Source organism: Henckelia pumila, chromosome 3 (genome assembly GCF_033568475.1).
Source record: "Henckelia pumila isolate YLH828 chromosome 3, ASM3356847v2, whole genome shotgun sequence".
NCBI classification, from domain to species: domain Eukaryota; kingdom Viridiplantae; phylum Streptophyta; class Magnoliopsida; order Lamiales; family Gesneriaceae; genus Henckelia; species Henckelia pumila.
In genome coordinates, this window is record NC_133122.1 from 29,404,962 (window position 1) to 29,426,416 (window position 21,455).

At 36.7% G+C, this 21,455-nt stretch overlaps 1 long non-coding RNA gene across 1 annotated transcript; it reads left to right on the top strand.

Moving 5' to 3' along the window:
- The first annotated feature begins 18,274 nt into the window (after positions 1-18,274).
- Positions 18,275-19,706, top strand: LOC140886339 (uncharacterized). The gene is made up of 4 exons (XR_012151525.1): positions 18,275-18,374; positions 18,818-18,926; positions 19,171-19,290; positions 19,511-19,706. It is a non-coding gene; the product is annotated as an uncharacterized lncRNA (long non-coding RNA).
- The last annotated feature ends 1,749 nt before the right edge of the window (positions 19,707-21,455 follow it).

Consider the following 21,455-nt stretch of genomic DNA (forward strand, 5'->3'; position numbering starts at 1 on the left):
TTCCGCAATTGTGTTTGCTTTGAAGACTTGGAGCCATTATCTTTATGGCGAGTCGTTTGAGATATTTTCTGACCACAAGAGCCTGAAATACTTGTTTTCCCAGTTCGAGCTTAACATGAGACAGAGGAGATGGATGGATTTACTTAAGGACTTCGACTGTGAAATCAAGTATTATCTTGGAAAGTCGAATGCAGCTGCAGACGCTCTTAGTCGGAAGCTTTGTTCCTTATCTCTTGCTACGATTGGTGTCTATCAATTGATTGAAGACCGTTGTACTTTGGTTTGGAGTTTGAGATCGATAGGAGATCCATCAGAGTTTTTGCGATTTAGGCCGAGCCAGAGTTGTTTCAGTTGATCAGAGAGGCACAGAGATCCGATCCGAGCAGTCAGAGTTCGATAGAGAAGGTTCGATCAGGTCATCAGTCAGAGTTTCAGGTCAGGGATGATATCTTATTTGTGAATAACCATATTGTTGTGCCCGATGTTTGAGTTGAGACAGCGTATTCTTTGAGAGGCGCATTGCAGTCGGTTCAGTGTTCATCCTGGAGGCAGAAAGATGTATAACGACTTGAAGACTCAGTTCTGGTGGAAGCAACTGAAAGGAGATGTCTCGAGGTTTGTGTCCCGTTGTCTGAATTGTCAACAGGTGAAAGCCGAGAGGAAGAAACCAGGTGGTTTATTGCATAGTTTGCATGTCCCGAAATGAAAGTGGGATCATATCTCTATGGACTTCGTCACCAAGCTACCGCGTTCTTTCAGAGGTTGTGATGCGATTTGGGTTGTGATTGACCGGTTGACGAAATCTGCTTGTTTCATCCCATACCGTATGACATACCGTCACGATCAGATGGCCGAGTTTTATGTCAGAGAGTTTGTGAGATTGCACGGCGTGCCTGTTGGAAAACGGGTGTTCAGATCAATTAGAATTGATACCCGGTGCAGCGGAAGTTTAAAAATTTTATTTTATTAATATGGAACGATTCCATATCTGGGTATCAAAACTTTACAATTAAATTTGTGTAAGTAAAACAAATAATCACTATTAAATATTTTACCTTAAAATCTCGAAACGAGATTATGGACACCAACAGAATTTAATCTGCTCTTGTTGTATATCCCCGGAACTGATGAACGAACGTTTCTTCAATCAGGTCCACGAATAGAAAACAAAACCCTCTGATTGACTGCACTAGAAATCAATCAGAAGTTTGCGTAGAGAATAAACAGATATGATCTGTTAATTCAAAATTGTAATTTTTCACAAAAATCACAAGACTGAATTTTCTCCGAAAAGGGACAGAAGATTTCGAAAATCCTTTTGAAATATTTTGTAGTGTTTTGGAAAATTCTAATAATGAATTGCATGTAATTTTCGAACACTGCACATATATTAATAGATAATTTCTAGTTATAATTGTATCAGGACTCTAACTCCTTAAAGCCCACAATCCATAACTTAAGCCCAACAAGCCAAGCCCGTTGTTATAGAAATTAATATAAAATTCATCGTGACTCCGATTGATAAACTGATTTTACCAATGTGCACAGAAACCATTTCTGCATCTTTTAGAGTCAAGATAATTTTTCTGAATCCGAATTCAGTGATTTCCAAAAATGCCCATCCCTATGTCATTTTAGGAAATCCCACTCCCTTTAGTTAAGAAGTCCAACTTCTCTTTTATTAAATTTAACCCTTTAAATTTAACTATCTACGGGGTTTTAGTAATCCATTACTTGTGTAACCCTCAATGGTTCAGGAATACAGCTAGACGTGGGCTCACAACTCCTTGTGACTCGGAACAACAATTTCCGACTTACCCATCGAATCATGGTAAGAGCGCCTAGCAACATCGCCCCATGATTTCCTAGGTATTACTGATAGTGCCTGCAAGAACCAGTAGATTTTGGTTAGCGTACAGTACAGTCCCTTCATCCATATATCCCGATCGAATCAACAACCATTGGTATATCGAGAGTCGTTCGAGATTCGATAACTATGCATAACATCTTGGAGATCAAATAGTGACATCGCATGTGTTACTAGGAAAACCCATTAACCAAAAACACATCATGTACTCTGGCCAGAGATTCGTCACACTAATATCTCCTCAGATCGCATAGGATATCCACACTCGCAAGTATGTGGTGAATCCTTGACAACAAAGCATCGACTCCTATATGTGTCGTAAATGTACCCAATCCCGACACCTGATGACCCCAATAGAGTCGGTAAACGAGTCAAAGTACAGTACTAGCATATAGAGTCTCAATGATGTTTCAAGTAATAAGGACTAATGGTGTACAACCAAAACCGCGGACTTTATCCACTCGATAAGTGATAACCACTTGGAAAGTCCGAATAGGGTAGTTCGATCATTCATTGTAAGTCCAATCCTAGGTGATATGTAAGTATGCAATGCAATCCTATTACATTGTGCTTCCAATTTACATTTCTTCGGTCTTCATTGTCTGCTGGGCCCACCATTTCTTCAAATCTTTGTCTCCCACTAAGTCTAATAAATTTACAATAAATTTCGATGACAAATATGGGATACATTTTAGGGGTGGGAACGGGCCATAAACCAGGCCCACTTTTATTACATATGACAATCATATTGGGCTATAAACCAAGCCCATTAATAAACACCAACAACAATAAGACAAATGTAAATCACCTAACATACACCTAAAACATTGGTCATGGCAATCGATCATCCTTTTATCCAATAATTAATTCAATAATTAAAATAATTGGATAAACATGCAAAGACATCATAATTTAAAAGATAAAATCATATTTTATCTTATCCATCCATAATATCATATCTTATCATCAATTGTACCAAAATAATTAATTTTATAAAATCTAATTTAACGGATAAAATTTATAAATTTTCCAAAAATTCAAATTTATCCAAAAATCAATTATAAAATTTTCGGACTTGAACAATTCGATCCGATGCCTCGTGATCTAATCAAAAACAATTTTTTGATCGGATCAAACACTAGAATTTCAAAAATTCTAAATTTTTAAAAAAATAAAATTTTAATTTTCCGGGCTGCCCGGGACAATCCCGGGCAGCCCGTGCCCTGACCAGGGCTCGGGCTGGGCAGCCCGTCGCTGCCCGTGTTTTGCCCGTCAAAATTTTGTTTTTTTTAAAATTTGTTTTGTTTCAAAAACCGAGGCTTAAAAATTTTGTACAATCGATTAATTTAATCATTTGATCTGAGCAACCTGTCTCTGATACCATTGTTGGAAAACGGGTGTTCAGATCAATTAGAATTGATACCCGGTGCAGCGGAAGTTTAAAAATTTTATTTTATTAATATGGAACGATTCCATATCTGGGTATCAAAACTTTACGATTAAATTTGTGTAAGTAAAACAAATAATCACTATTAAATATTTTACCTTAAAATCTCGAAGCGAGATTATGGACACCAACAGAATTTAATCTGCTCTTGTTGTATATCCCCGGAACTGATGAACGAACGTTTCTTCAATCAGGTCCACGAATAGAAAACAAAACCCTCTGATTGACTGCACTAGAAATCAATCAGAAGTTTGCGTAGAGAATAAACAGATATGATCTGTTAATTCAGAATTGTAATTTTTCACAAAAATCACAAGACTGAATTTTCTCCGAAAAGGGACAGAAGATTTCGAAAATCCTCTTGAAATATTTTGTAGTGTTTTCGAAAATTCTAATAATGAATTGCATGTAATTTTCGAACACTGCACATATATTTATAGATAATTTCTAGTTATAATTGTATCAGGACTCTAACTCCTTAAAGCCCACAATCCATAACTTAAGCCCAACAAGCCAAGCCCGTTGTTATAGAAATTAATGTAAAATTCATCGTGACTCCGATTGATAAACTGATTTTACCAATGTGCACAGAAACCATTTCTGCATCTTTTAGAGTCAAGATAATTTTTCTGAATCCGAATTCAGTGATTTCCAAAAATGCTCATCCCTATGTCATGTTAGGAAATCCCACTCCCTTTAGTTAAGAAGTCCAACTTCTCTTTCATTAAATTTAACTCTTTAAATTTAACTATCTCTACGGGGTTTTAGTAATCCATTACTTGTGTAACCCTCAATGGTTCAGGAATACAGCTAGCCGTGGGCTCACAACTCCTTGTGACTCGAAACAACAATTTCCGACTTACCCATCGAATCATGGTAAGAGCGCCTAGCAACATCGCCCCATGATTCCCTAGGTATTACTGATAGTGCCTGCAAGAACCAGTAGATTTTGGTTAGCGTACAGTACAGTCCCTTCATCCATATATCCCGATCGAATCAACAACCATTGGTATATCGAGAGTCGTTCGAGATTCGATAACTATGCATAACATCTTGGAGATCAAATAGTGACATCGCATGTGTTACTAGGAAAACCCATTAACCAAAAACACATCATGTACTCTGGCCAGAGATTCGTCACACTAATATCTCCTCAGATCGCATAGGATATCCACACTCGCAAGTATGTGGTGAATCCTTGACAACAAAGCATCGACTCCTATATGTGTCGTAAATGTACCCAATCCCGACACCTGATGACCCCAATAGATTCGGTAAACGAGTCAAAGTACAGTACTAGCATATAGAGTCTCAATGATGTTTCAAGTAATAAGGACTAATGGTGTACAACCAAAACCGCGGACTTTATCCACTCGATAAGTGATAACCACTTGGAAAGTCCGAATAGGGTAGTTCGATCATTCATCATATGAATATCCATTTGCATGCTTTGAACATCTCTATGTTCCATACCAATGAAACGTGGTACTCGGCATCGCAAATGCTAGTCTCAATCTCGAGCGATCCTTATCCTTATTTGCGGACGGCTCAATTGACTAGGAACAGTTTAGAATATATAATGACTATAAGATGTGTTTCATGATAGCCATCCCCATGTGCTATCACATCTTACATACACTATAGTATATTCAAGGTCTTTATCAAAACAACAATAGTATATCATAATATAACAATATGAAGAAAGATAAAGTCAATGCCATTATAAAAGTGTAAATTATATTAAACAAAAGATTGTTTTACATAGAGTCATAAAAGCCCTTAGCCACAAGTTGGCTAACCGGGCACCCACTATTTCAATCTTCCACTTGCCCTAAAGCCAACTAGTCATACTACGTAATCCCATTGCTTCGCTATGTTTGTCAAACAATGGTCCTGGCAAGGGCTTAGTAAGCGGATCAGCGATATTGTCTGTAGAGGCCACCTCTCGACACTGATGTCTCCTCTTTCCACGATCTCCCGGATGATGTGGTATTTCCTCAGTACGTGTTTGGACTTCTGATGAGGCCTTGGTTCCTTTGCCTGAGCAACGGCACCCGTGTTGTCACAGTACACCGGAACTGGACCAACAGCTTCAGGAATTACACCCAACTCTTGGATGAATTTCCTTATCCAAACCGCCTCTTTAGCAGCAGCTGATGCTGCAATGTATTCTGCCTCAGTGGTGGAATCCGCTGTGGTGTCCTGCTTGGAACTCTTCCAAGAGACAGCACCGTCATTGAGCACGAATACAAATCCAGAGGTTGATTTCGAGTCATCCACGTCACATTGGAAGCTAGAGTCGGTATAGCCTTCCAACTTCAATTATCTCCCTCCATAAAACATGAATAAATTCTTAGTCCTTCGCAAGTACTTAAGAATATCCTTCACGGATTTCCAATGCATTTGACCGGGATTGGCTTGGTATCTACTCGTGACGCTCAGAGCATAGGCCACATCCGGTCTGGTAGATATCATCCCATACATGATACTACCTATGGCTGACGCATATGGCACGTGTGTCATCTTCTCTATCTCTTCGTCAGTCTTGGGACACATAGACTTGGATAGAGAAACTCCATGACACATAGGTAGATGTTCTTTCTTGGACTCATCCATAGAAAACATTTTCAATATGGTGTCGATGTAGTTTGATTGAGTGAGTCCTATCATTCTTTTAGATCTATCTCTATAGATCTTAATTCCTAGAATATAGGATGCCTCACCTAAATCCTTCATCGAGAATCTACCTGATAACCATATCTTTGTTGACTGCAACATCCCTACATCATTCCCCATGATTAGGATGTCATCAACATAAAGTACTAAGAATGTTACCGCATTCTTAACTATTTTCTTGTATACGCATGGTTCCTCCGGGTTCTTGATGAAACCAAAATCCTTTATTGTTTCATCAAATTTCTGGTTCCAACTTTTTGATGCTTGTTTGAGACCATAGATTGATCTCTGAAGCTTGCATACCTTATGCTCGCTTCCCATGGATGTGTATCCCTCAGGCTGCATCATATAGATCTCTTCCTTAATGTTTCCATTAAGAAATGCAGTCTTTACATCCATTTGCCATATCTCATAGTCATACCATGCTGCTATGGCAATTAGGATTCTTATGGACTTGAACATTGTGACTGGTGAAAAGGTTTCATCATAGTCAACTCCTTGTCTTTGAGTATAACCTTTTGCCACCAATCGTGCCTTGTAGGTCAATACCTTTCCATTAGGCCCAAGCTTTCTCTTGTAGATCCATTTGCACCCAATTGGAACAATTCCATCGGGAGGATCTACTAAAGACCAAACTTGGTTAGAATGCATCGAGTCTATTTCCGATTGCATTGCTTCAAGCCATAAATTCGAATCCGCATCAGAAATTGCTTCCTTGAAGTTTCTTGGATCACATCCAATGTCGGGTTCATTTTGATCCCCTTCAAGAAGAAAACCATATCTAATAGGAGGCCTAGAAGTCCTCTCGGATCTCCTAGTAATAGGTGTGTCTTGTGATGATTCTTGAGGTGTAGGATCGCTATTTTGTATCTCGGGTTCTTCTCGAATTTCTTCGAGTTCCATCATCTTGCCTTTCTTATCCAATAAGAACTCCTTCTCCAAGAAGGTGGCATTCCTTGAAACAAACACTTTTGTTTCAGCAAGATGATAGAAATAATATCCGATTGAATTCTTCGGATACCCTACAAAATAACATAAGGTGGATCGACTATCCAACTTATCTCCCACTGTCTGCTTCACGTAAGCAGGACATCCCCAAATCCTCAAGTATGAATACTTAGGAGCTTTGCCATTCCATAACTCGTATGGTGTTTTATTTACTGCTATAGTGTGGACGTTGTTTAACAACAATACCGCCGTTTCAAGCGCGTAGCCCCAAAACGAAGGTGGGAGCTCAGTGAAGCTCATCATGGATCGAACCATGTCCAACAAAGTTCGATTGCGACGCTCCGAAACACCATTCAGCTGAGGTGTCATAGGAGGAGTCCACTGAGAGAGAATCTCATTCTCTTTTAGATAGTCCAAAATCTCGGTACTTAAGTATTCTCCACCTCGATCCGATCGAAATGCCTTAATACTTTTACCTAGTTTGTTTTCTACTTCAGCCTTGAATTCTTTGAACCTTTCAAATGCTTCAGACTTATATTTCATTAAATATAAATACCCATACCTAGAATGATCATCAGTAAAGGTAATGAAGTAGGTGTTGCCACATTTAGTACCAATCCTAAATGGACCGCAAACATCTGTATGGATCAAATCCAACAGATTTTGACTACGCTCAGGTTTTCCTTTGAAAGGAGATTTAGTCATTTTTCCCTTTAGGCAGGACTCACAAGTAGGTAGAGAGTTAATATCAGACATATCAAACATGCCCTCTCCCACTAGCTTGTTCATCCTCCTTAAGGAAATATGACCTAGCCTAGCACGCCAAAGGTTTGCCGGGTTTTGACTATCATTTTTCCTTTTAATTGTTGTTACCGGTTTATCAACATAATTAATTGGAACGTCTTTTAATTTTAAGCTATATAGATCGTTTTCAAGTTGTCCATTTCCAATCAAACATTCATTCTTGTAAATATTGCAAATCCCATTCACAAAATTGCAAGAAAAACCATCTCTATCAAGCATAGAAATAGATATAATGTTTTTGACCAAATCCGGAACATATAAAACATCTCTCAAAAATAACTTAAAATTGTTCTGCAAAACTAAATAAATGTCTCCTATAGCTTTGGCTTTGACTCTAGAACCATTCCCGAGCCTTAGCTGGGTCTCACTCATCCTTAGCTTACGACTTCTTGTCATCACTTGCAAATCATTGCAAATGTGAGATCCACATCCGGTATCCAATACCCAAGAAGAAGTATTAAGCGAAAAATTTATTTCAATGTAAAACATACCCTTTGCAGTTCGCAACTGTTCGAGGTATTCCTTGCAGTTACGTTTCCAATGACCGGGTTTCTTGCAGTAATGGCAAACGTTTTCATCTTTTATCCCAATTGAAGCCTTGGCCTTTCCCTTATTATTTGGTACAATCTTCTTGGGCGGGGCAGAACATTTTTTACCCTTTCCACTTGGTCCTTTCTTAGAGTTAGAAGAGGAGCCAACCAAGAGTACCGGTTTATCCTTCTTTAGTGTGGCTTCATATGTGACAAGCATATTGACCATCTCTTCAAGGGTGGCCTCTATCTTGTTCATATTGAAGTTCATCACAAAACCGTCAAACGATGAAGGAAGTGATAGAAGCAACAAGTCCGCGCTAAGTTCATGCTCCAAAGTCAAGTCGAGTGTTACCAACTTTTCAATGAGCCCAATCATGTGCACCTCATGCTCACGGACCGAAGTCCCATCTCGCATGCGGCTCGTCATGAGCTCTCTGACGGTGGCATACCTCTCCGACCTTGACTGAGCTCCAAAGAATTCTTTGAGGTTCTTGTGAATGTCAGCAGCATTCACGGCATCCTCGAATCTCCTTTGAAGCTCATCAGACATCGAAGCCTGCATGTAGCATTTGGCCTTGATATCATGGTCCCACCATAAATCAAGTTTGGCCAACTCTTCCGGACTTGTATTAGCCGAGGCTTCCTTCGGAGGCGGCTTCTCTAACACGTAGAAAGCTTTTTCCGAAGTAAGAATAATTTTCAACTTACGGAACCATTCCGTATAGTTTGCGCCAGTCAATTTGTTTTGTTCGAGAATTGAAAACAGTGGATTCCGTGGATTCATCGTAATATAATACTGAAGAGAAAACAGACAATAATCAATGATTGTTTAATTAATTTACTAAGACATAAAATATGGCGAATTTTATTTTATGAATTACACTCCCACTATTTTAACGATTTCACTATCCTCTAGTGAAAACGGGAAACTATTTTCCTTAGTGAGAACATGGAGTCCAATTGACAAATCATGATCCCGAATAATATCAGCCAACCATAATTTTCAAAAGGTAGAGCCCAATTACTTCCAAAGTAACCCCCATGTTTTTACCTCATGTCCAATAAGGGCCCAATAATATGACGCCGTTTATTGTGACATGTCAAGATAACCCATCAATATTAAGTTGTGATGGACGGTCGCCATGTGGATCCCCCAATAATATGAGCCAATCCCATGGGAGTTACACCCAACTTACAACAAGTGTCGATCCAATGTACAGCTTTCCGACGAACGGGCCCCCCCAATAATATGAGCCGGACCGTATCCGCGGGTAGCATCTCATACATTGATCGTTGATGGAAGGTAGGAATATTTAAATAATATTTAAATTCCCTTTTTATTAATCTTGATATCAATTTTAAATCATATTTAAAATGAGGGATTTTTAATTTTGAAAATTTGTCTCATCATGCAATTTATGTATGCTTGCGGGATTCATACAATTTTGTCTAAACATGCATACATCAATAATATCATATATTATTTAAGGATGATCGATCCCATTAACTAATCGACCCGTGGTTGCCAATCACGAGTCTAAGTCCAATCCTAGGTGATATGTAAGTATGCAATGCAATCCTATTACATTGTGCTTCCAATTTACATTTCTTCGGTCTTCATTGTCTGCTGGGCCCACCATTTCTTCAAATCTTTGTCTCCCACTAAGTATAATAAATTTACAATAAATTTCGATGACAAATATGAGATACATTTTAGGGGTGGGAACGGGCCATAAATCAGGCCCACTTTTATTACATATGACAATCATATTGGGCTATAAACCAAGCCCATTAATAAACACCAACAACAATAAGACAAATGTAAATCACCTAACATACACCTAAAACATTGGTCATGGCAATCGATCATCCTTTTATCCAATAATTAATTCAATAATTAAAATAATTGGATAAACATGCAAAGACATCATAATTTAAAAGATAAAATCATAATTTATCTTATCCATCCATAATATCATATCTTATCATCAATTGTACCAAAATAATTAATTTTATAAAATCTAATTTAACGGATAAAATTTATAAATTTTCCAAAAATTCAAATTTATCCAAAAATCAATTATAAAATTTTCGGACTTGAACAATTCGATCCAATGCCTCGTGATCTAATCAAAAAAATTTTTTTGATCGGATCAAACACTAGAATTTCAAAAATTCTAAATTTTTAAAAAAATAAAATTTTAATTTTCCGGGCTGCCCGGGACAATCCCGGGCAGCCCGTGCCCTGACCAGGGCTCGGGCTGGGCAGCCCGTCGCTGCCCGTGTTTTGCCCGTCAAAATTTTGTTTTTTTTAAAATTTGTTTTGTTTCAAAAACCGAGGCTTAAAAATTTTGTACAATCGATTAATTTAATCATTTGATCTGAGCAACCTGTCTCTGATACCATTGTTGGAAAACGGGTGTTCAGATCAATTAGAATTGATACCCGGTGCAGCGGAAGTTTAAAAATTTTATTTTATTAATATGGAACGATTCCATATCTGGGTATCAAAACTTTACGATTAAATTTGTGTAAGTAAAACAAATAATCACTATTAAATATTTTACCTTAAAATCTCGAAGCGAGATTATGGACACCAACAGAATTTAATCTGCTCTTGTTGTATATCCCCGAACTGATGAACGAACGTTTCTTCAATCAGGTCCACGAATAGAAAACAAAACCCTCTGATTGACTGCACTAGAAATCAATCAGAAGTTTGCGTAGAGAATAAACAGATATGATCTGTTAATTCAGAATTGTAATTTTTCACAAAAATCACAAGACTGAATTTTCTCCGAAAAGGGACAGAAGATTTCGAAAATCCTCTTGAAATATTTTGTAGTGTTTTCGAAAATTCTAATAATGAATTGCATGTAATTTTCGAACACTGCACATATATTTATAGATAATTTCTAGTTATAATTGTATCAGGACTCTAACTCCTTAAAGCCCACAATCCATAACTTAAGCCCAACAAGCCAAGCCCGTTGTTATAGAAATTAATATAAAATTCATCGTGACTCCGATTGATAAACTGATTTTACCAATGTGCACAGAAACCATTTCTGCATCTTTTAGAGTCAAGATAATTTTTCTGAATCCGAATTCAGTGATTTCCAAAAATGCTCATCCCTATGTCATTTTAGGAAATCTCACTCCCTTTAGTTAAGAAGTCCAACTTCTCTTTCATTAAATTTAACTCTTTAAATTTAACTATCTCTACGGGGTTTTAGTAATCCATTACTTGTGTAACCCTCAATGGTTCAGGAATACAGCTAGCCGTGGGCTCACAACTCCTTGTGACTCGGAACAACAATTTCCGACTTACCCATCGAATCATGGTAAGAGCGCCTAGCAACATCGCCCCATGATTCCCTAGGTATTACTGATAGTGCCTGCAAGAACCAGTAGATTTTGGTTAGCGTACAGTACAGTCCCTTCATCCATATATCCCGATCGAATCAACAACCATTGGTATATCGAGAGTCGTTCGAGATTCGATAACTATGCATAACATCTTGGAGATCAAATAGTGACATCGCATGTGTTACTAGGAAAACCCATTAACCAAAAACACATCATGTACTCTGGCCAGAGATTCGTCACACTAATATCTCCTCAGATCGCATAGGATATCCACACTCGCAAGTATGTGGTGAATCCTTGACAACAAAGCATCGACTCCTATATGTGTCGTAAATGTACCCAATCCCGACACCTGATGACCCCAATAGAGTCGGTAAACGAGTCAAAGTACAGTACTAGCATATAGAGTCTCAATGATGTTTCAAGTAATAAGGACTAATGGTGTACAACCAAAACCGCGGACTTTATCCACTCGATAAGTGATAACCACTTGGAAAGTCCGAATAGGGTAGTTCGATCATTCATCATATGAATATCCATTTGCATGCTTTGAACATCTCTATGTTCCATACCAATGAAACGTGGTACTCGGCATCGCAAATGCTAGTCTCAATCTCGAGGGATCCTTATCCTTATTTGCGGACGGCTCAATTGACTAGGAACAGTTTAGAATATATAGTGACTATAAGATGTGTTTCATGATAGCCATCCTCATGTGCTACCACATCTTACATACACTATAGTATATTCAAGGTCTTTATCAAAACAACAATAGTATATCATAATATAACAATATAAAAAAAGATAAAGCCAATGCCATTATAAAAGTGTAAATTATATTAAACAAAAGATTGTTTTACATAGAGTCATAAAAGTCCTTAGCCACAAGTTGGCTAACCGGGCACCCACTCTTTCAGTGCCAACGTTGATAGTATCAGACAGAGATCCGAGATTCACTTCGCACTTTTGGCACAGTTTGCAGGAGGCATTGGGTACTCGTTTGCACTTGAGCACAGCGTATCACCCTCAGACCGACGGCCAGTCCGAGCATACAATCCAGACTTTGGAGGATATGCTTCGAGCAGTAGTGCTTGACTTTGGCTCAGGTTGGCAGGATTCCTTGCCTCTAGTGGAGTTTTCGTACAATAACAGCTTCCAAGCGAGTATTGGCATGAAACCTTTTGAAGCTTTGTACGGGAACAAGTGCAGATCTCCATTGTTCTGGGATGAGATTTCAGAATCACCTGAGTTGGGTCCAGATATGATTCATGATATGACAGAACATGTGAAGTTGATTAGAATCAGAATGAAGACAGCCCAAGATCGACAGGCCAAGTATGCGAATGTCAGACGCAGACCACTGTCTTTTGATCAGGGAGACTGTGTGTTTTGAAGATTTCTCCGTTCCGAGGTACTGTCAGATTCGGGAAAAGAGGGAAGTTGTCGCCGAGGTTCATTGGTCTGTATGAGATTTTGGACAAGATAGGCGATCTTGCCTATAGGATTGCTCTTCCTCCGTCTCTTTCAGGCATCCACGATGTGTTTCACGTCTCGATGTTGCGGAAATATCATCCAGATCCGTCCCATGTTCTTCAGCCAGATGAGGCAGAACTTGATGAGACTCTGAGTTACTTCGAGCGACCGATTCAGATTCTTGACAGAAAAGAGAAACAGCTCAGAAACAAGTCGATTCCGTTGGTGAAGATTCAGTGGAGTCGTCATGGGGTTGAAGAAGCGACTTGGGAGACCGAATCCGATATGAGGCAGCGATTTCCAGAGTTGTTCGATTGAGGTGAGTTCGTCATCAGTATGATTCTTTCTGTTCAGTCTGTGATCTGTCAGATTTCGAGGACGAAATCGAATCTTAGAGGGGGAGAATTGTAATGCCCCGATTATTTTATAATTGAGTTTAATTGAGTTAATCAGGATTTTCAGTGGTTGAGAGCCGTTTTGTTATTTCGCAGTGGTCATTTATCAAATGTGTAGAATTAAAGGACTGAAATGCAAAGATGGGATTTTATTTATATTATCATGCAAGTTGGCCATCAAATCACATCATTCCCTCTCCTATCTTCCTCTCCTTTTTGTATGTATTGTTGGAAGCCATGGCAATCGATTTCTCAAGCTTTTCTTCCATCCGATTCGCACGATCCGACCGTTAGATTTTCGTTCCGAGTTAAGTTCCACGATCACCGCAGCGAAGGCTTCGTTTTGACGTAAGTTTTGCTACGATCCTCGAACTTTGATTTTTGTTGGTTTGTCAAAATTTGATAATCTTGGAGTATGTTGTGCTTGAGCTAGCATAGATCGTGTATTCGAAGTCGGTTTGGAAAAAGAATCGAAGTTTGGATTTTATATGATTTTTGAGGCATTATTTCGAAAATGGGGTTTGAGATTTTGTTGGATTTTTGTTTGTTTTGTTGATTGAGAGGTTGATATGAGTTGATTGGAGTTGGTTGTTGTTATTGGATATTTTGGTTGGACCATTTATAGCCGTTATGCCGTCGAAAATTGAGTTTGGATTATCGGTTTTGTTGTTTCGGTTTGGTTCCCGAGTTAGTTCGAGTTATGAGTTTGATATTGAATCCGTATTCGATGTTTTCAGAGTTTGATTGAAGAGATTCGAGTTGGAACCAAACTTTGAGGCTTTTAAACTGATTGAAGTTGAAGACGGTATAGTATTTGTTTATAGACTTTGAGTTTCGAATCCGAATAGCTATTGAATCGAATTCTTCTTTTGATTGACAGGATTGATTGAAGCCCCGAGTAAAGGTAAAAGACGACATTGATTCGAATGGGTTAGAATACTCGAGTACGATTGTTTCTCGAGCCCCGAAAATCACACACTGCATGTTATTTGCTTGTGTGAACTTGATTGATTATTTTATTTGCACTTGCATCCATATTGAACCGAATATTTGATTCGTTTTTGAAATAGACGATTTAGGGAGCTATATTGAAGTGGTCTTGGATTTCGAGATTTTCCAAGTGCCAGAATACTTCTTATAGTTGCTCTAAAGTCTAGGGGTTGAGTTGAACGACTTCCATCCCGAATGGGTTATCGGTGAGTTGTTGTAAAGACTTGGCCCCGGGATCCCAACCGAATACCGATTGATATTTTGATTATCTGATTTGATAGTTCCGAGTTTTGAAGTCATGCATTCATTCATTCTCATTTTGATTTGTTATTGATCATTACAATTCAATCTGAGGTGTTTATCTGAAATTGCATGCCTGTCCCTTTTACTTAGAAATTATATTTCTAACCGGTTTATCCGGCTGTTGTCTTGGTTTGTATGTGTACTTGGCAATAGGAGCATCAGGAGCTGGACCGAGTCGTCTTGGTTAGCTTGGGGTGAGATGATAGAAGTGAGGCACCGTGTGTCGTAGGGTCGTACCTTTTGGGTTGTATTATTTTGGATAGTCGAACGAACCCTATCATCGAACTTAGATTGATTCCGCACTTTTTATGCTTTGTATTGTAAGCTAGATTGAAGCTTGTATGATGTTTGAATGAATGTTGTATTGAGGTATGCATGTGTAGAATGAGATTGATCAAGTTTTTCTGCTGTGTTTTGCTCCAGGAATGTCACCGCTCGATCGGTGAGATCTTACCGATTGAGCGGAGAGCTTTTTGTTAAGCTTCTGTTCTTGGAAATTCTTGCCCGCTCGATCGGTTGAATCTTACCGATCGAGCGGCGAGTGTTTTCTTCGGGCAGTGAGATTCGAATTCCTTGTCCGCTAGATCGGTAAGATCTTACCGATCTAGCGAGGCACTATTCAAAAAAAAAAATTTATTGCTTTATCTCTTGGACATTTCTATGATTCGATAGGATTAATCTTGATTAGATGATTAGAAAACGGGGTCTCACAGTACATGATTCATTCATATTTTCATGATTATTAATCTCATTCATCATCTATTTGGCTCTCATCCAATCACATAGATACTCATGTACAAATCTAATTGTTTGCTCGAGTTTTTGTTGTTGTTGTTCTACACTTTGTCATTTCTTTGCCGCCAAATACTCCACAAGAACATACAAAAATTATCTTTAGCTCTTATAGCCCTCCAACTTTGCCAATAGCGAGAAGAATAACTCCAAGAAGGATTGAGCTGCCGTTTGTGAATCAGCTTCGATTTTTCCTTGCAATTGTGCATGATTCCAGCACTCTTGTGCAAAAGGTCATGAAATGAAGAGATGAAATTTATTTTCTATCCCCGAGCTGTAGAAGTCACACACCGTTGGCACTAGTCACACACCGTTGGCACTAGAATGCCTCTTTGTTGTAGCTTGTCCTTTAATGGTAGACAATTTCTTTCAAGTCTCCATAGAAAAATTTTCACCTTTCGTGAAAGCTTTAATGCCCATAACATTTTCCAGTTTCTTTGTATTTGTACTTCCTCGCTGAGCCCCATTGAATATACAAGATGGTAACATGCTTTAACTGTATAACAACCATTGCTTGAGTGGTTCCTGATGATGTGATTTTCATGATTCGAGATGCCCCAATGGTATTGATATATCTCAATTAAGTGATCTTCCCGGATGAACTAGCTAATCAAGCTAATGAAACTTTTTCAAGAGATGATGAGTTGATGCTGACCTGAAATCACGAACAAGAGTGTTAAGGGGGGCCGGAAGGTGTTCCGGCGTATCCCCTACGACGCTCAAGTCAAATTCTAGGGTAGAAAAATATAGTGAGTGGTGTGTGAACACGAGCAAAAATTAGAATTCGAATAATGAAAGTGAACCTAATATTTATAGGAGAGGTCTCTGGATTGTGCGCTTACCTTTCTTATCAAGAATCCGAGAATCCTGGGATTACAATCCCGCATATCTAGGCTGAATCTCGCCCAAATATGATAAATGAAACACTGATACGTTTGATCTGAGCTGAATTGTCTTGGCGAGGGCATTATGCTTCTACCCTCTATGGTTTATTAGCCGAGTGAGTTATTGTTGAACTTCTAAGCTCACCAAAAATAGTTGATCCTAACATCCTAGTCAGCCTATTGAAGTTGTCTGACCAACTTGCTAAGCTAACCATCTGCTAAAATAATAATAATAATAGGAGAGCCTTGCTGATCCTCAGAAACTTCTACTCTGCCAGACTGATCCTAAAACTGCTGCCCTGACCATACTAGGGAGGGAGTCGGGCCGAGCTCCTGATCTGAGCTCCCGAGGCCGTACTACCGACCTGACCTGGTTAATATGGTGAGGGGGCTTGGCCGAGCTCCCGAGCCGAGCTTCCAAATATGGAGAGGGAGTATGGCCGAGCTCCCAAGGCTGAGCTTCCAAATATGGGGAGGGAGTATGGCCGAGCTCCCGAGGTCGAGCTTCCAAATATGGGGAGGGAGTATGGCCGAGCTCCCGAGCTCCCGAGCTCTCTGTTCCAATCCTAGTTTGCTAAGCAATAGCCTTTTGAGCTTAAGGTTATTGATGAGCTGAGCTAATATCTTTCTGGGATATCAAGTATGCTTGTAATCTGAGATATATCTGATCTGGTAGTGAAGAGTTCATTTAATAATTCGATGTCCCATTCTTTTTGTCCAGACACCATGAGATCATTGACTTGTATAGTTGCATCTCTGAAAGTTCTGTTCATATTGCTCGAATCTCTCAACCACGGGTCGTCTCAGACCTTGGTGCGTCTTCTGTCTCCAGTTTTCCATCGAATTCCTTTTGCTAGCTAGCAATACTCGTGAACTCCAGATGCTCCTCAAAACGCAACTAGGATTGTGCCTAACTTTGGCATTTAGAAAATCCCCAAGTGGATAATATTAAAATGAACTAAAATAATTAGATATTTAGACTAAAATCACTACTTAAGTAGATGAATTCGATAAAGACGAATTATTGAAAAAATTTTAAGATGGATCGGACTAGAATAATACGATATTTAGCCTAAAAAGAAAAAAAAATTCTAGGCGCTAGGTGGTGGATCGGTGACCCAGGGCTGTCTTACAAGATCAAAATACCAAGTTTTTGGCATATCGTACCGAAATTTTTTCGATATACATAAATTTTTTTTCGGTATACCGAATTTTTTTTCAGTATCTATATGATATCAATATGAAGTTTTCCCTACCAAAATTTCAGTATCAGTATCGTCGTGAATTTTTTTCATACCAATATTTTTTATACCGTATATCGAAAAACCACTCTTACGCCCGCCTACCGTCCAACGTTTTTTTCGAACATTGGCTTTTAATAATTTAAAATTTTAAAGTAATTAATGATTTAACGTTTTTTGCTACGAAGTTTTAATGTTTTCTAAATGATGGTTTTAAAGATCACTTTTACGGTTTTACTACAGGTTTCACACTTTTCAAAATTTCCAGCATTTTTATTATTGTAATAACTCTTTTTAAATAGATCTTTAGAATGGTTTAACACTTTTGATAGCTAAAAGCAAATTTTTTGTTTTCGAAATTAAAAAATTTACTTTTTTTATTATGAAATTATGGGCGTTAACATAATATTATTATGGGCGTTAACATAATATTATTATGGGCGGTTAACATAATATTATACATTGCATATTCATTGATTGAAAGTATTTTATTTCACTACTTTCAAATCTATATAAAGCCAAATAATTTGCAATTCTTTTACACAAGTGAAACGAGAATTAAAAGAAAATGACCCAAAAAAATGTCTATTTGCTTATTGTTTCAATCTTCTTCATTGTCATTGCATTGAAATGTCATGCTCAGCAAAATGAAGTAAGTTGTTATTGGTTGACGACTATTTCTTCGTATAATATATTTTCTAAGCGCATATTTTTTTTATCTTTTTATATATATAAGTAATCTCCTTTTTAGACACCACCTTTTCATTTTTCAAAATTATATTTATGTAATATAAATATTATACTTTTATTTTTATTTTCTTTTTGAAATTTTGATAATTAAATTTTCATATTTTTCTCAATTAAACATTATAAATAAGATAAAATTGATACAGAAATTTTAAATTTATTTTTATATTATTTTATAAATGAAAAAACTAAATTTAAATGTTATCGAAAAAATAATTTTTCTACATAACATACAATATTAAATATATTATATGATTTTATACACAAACAATATAATACAAATATATTAAATATTATATAATATATAGGTTCAACTAGTGATATTCCTAATGCAAATTTTTATTTCAGCACACTCAATGGTGCCAGGCCTCCCCCCCTGTCCCCTTCCGAGATTTTCTTATATTTCTACGCGTCGCTTGTGCGTCGGGTAGTGTAGATTGTACCCCGATCAGGCCAGGTGGGTTAGCTCTCTATCTATCCAATGGGTTTATTCGACCCTATTCCATGGGAGTGACAATATTATGTGGGACTCATATGATATGCACCAATAAAATCATGTCACCTATCCCATGGGATATGATCGAATTTTCCAGATAGAAGGACATGCAGAGGCATTTCTATAGCTCATCAAATAATTAAAAGATTTTAGATATTAATTTTTTAATTCGAGTAGAAAAATAATCTTTGTTTTATCATTATAGGTGGCCCATGCTATATGCCCGACACGGTGATCAATCATGTCTCGTTCATTCTCAATGCCTTATTTCGTCAGACGGGTCGTTGTTTAAACGGGCTTGGAGTCATAATTTATACAAATCCATGTAAATTAAATGTTTCTTTCTCTCTCGATTTCGTCTTTATACTTAATATTATTTTTATATAAAGTATAAAAGCATATTGAAATAATTATAATATTTGGTACATAAGCAAATTTCAGACATGCTTTTAATAATAAGTAATAACTCAATATTTTCAGTAATATTATATATTTATAAGTTTTGCAAGAGAACCTAATTTTATTTTTATTTTGATGTTTTGCAGCTTATGGTCGTTGCCATTTTGCATGACCGTGCGGTGGAAGGTGGAACGAAGAATTGATGTACAAAATTAATGGGCCGCAAGAAAAATCAATAGTTCAATACTTATTGAGTTCTCTCAGTTTAGATGAAATTCTATTTAATTTCAATTAATGGATTATGATTACGGGTATTTTGGGATATAAATGAACAAAATCGTTGGCGAGTTATTTGTACATGTCAATAAAACCCGTTCGAACTTCTTGATGATATTTGTTGAGATAAACCAATAAAACTCAAATTTTATAATATTCCATTTATTAGGTAAATGTGAAAAGGTGAAAATATTCATAAATAAGATCATGAGTCCGCTATTAGGAAAAAAAACTATATTTTTTTATATTTGGTTTATAAATTCTATACTTTTAATTATAACAAGTAAAAAATGCACACACTTTATGTGTGTAAAAGAGAAGTTTTTTTTTTTTAAAAGCAAATCATGGAGTTAGTAGGAAATTTTTAGTGAGATATTGAGTAGAAAAAGTGCAATTTTGAAATAATTATTTTGGTATCATCAAAATAGTTACTCTAACATACTCATCTTTTAAATAGAACTACGTGTTGCGTGTGTAAAATAATAAAGATAGTAAAGATATAATTTTTTTAAATAATATATGAATCTTTGATTTGTCAAAGATAATATTTGAATTTTTGAACTTTTGAAAATGGATAAGATGTGGTAGTTATGAGTAAATTATAGATTTTTTTTAAGTGAACATGAGTATTTTTGTAAAAATTATTTGGTGTCATCAAGTCGAATCACTAAGGACCTCAATCTTTACAATATAGAAAGATAGATAATATAAAAAAAAATTAAAAAATTTATTAAATTTATTTAGTAGAATAAGGTTATAAATTTAAAACAAAAAAATATTAGAGTTATTTGCACCAATATCTTTTGTGAAATATTAAAAATACACATTTCATCTTTGTAAATTTTAATATGCATCTGATCAAACTCCAACCTTAAAATTAGCATATGTATCCCTTCATATACGTGCAGCGTGATTAGTTGAAAACGTACCACTCTTACAACAAATTTTATTTAAAAAATAATTGAACACATTAATATAAGATAAACTTTACTGTTATAATATATTTTTCGTATAATTATTATTTTTTATATTTCTTCAACTCATGATATATATAATATAAGATAATTTTACGGTTATATCTATATTTTTTATATTTCTTCAACTCATGATATATATGATTTTCTTAAGAACCAATTATAAAATATTTGTTACGCCTTAAACGCATACAAATCTCGTGTGATGAGATTAATATTTTTAATGCATTAACAAGTCTCATAATATTATGTTTTGATGATTATAAAACTCGGTTAATTGCTACTAACCATATAAAGTGAGATTTTACAGATTAGATTTATTGATGATTAAATTCTTGGAAGCTATTTTGAAGTTATACATGTATTTATAAAGTCTTGTATTGCTCATTGAATGGATGGAACATTGAAGAAAAAGACAAGAAGAAGCCAAAGTATGGAGCAACAACTTCCAAAAATTACTGGGCATTTTCTAAGCATTGAATCCGATCTTCACCAGTCATAATATTTATGAGGAAGTTTTACATGTACTGTCCAAATTTGAGAGCAATCCAACGGCTAGATATGGAGTTATGATTTTTCCACAAATGTTGTGCAGTACCTATTTCTGCAGAACTTGAAGTGAAGGATGAAGAATCACTTCTGAAAATTACTGGACGTGCATGAGACATCCAAATCAAATCTCCACCAATCAACATCAAGATCAGGATGTTTTCAAACTTATATCAAAATTTTATATCAATCCAATGGCTAGATATGAAGTTATGATTTTTCCACAAAAGTTACACATTAGCTATTTCTGCAGAACATGAAGCAAATGATGAAGAATCAAATTCAAAAAGTA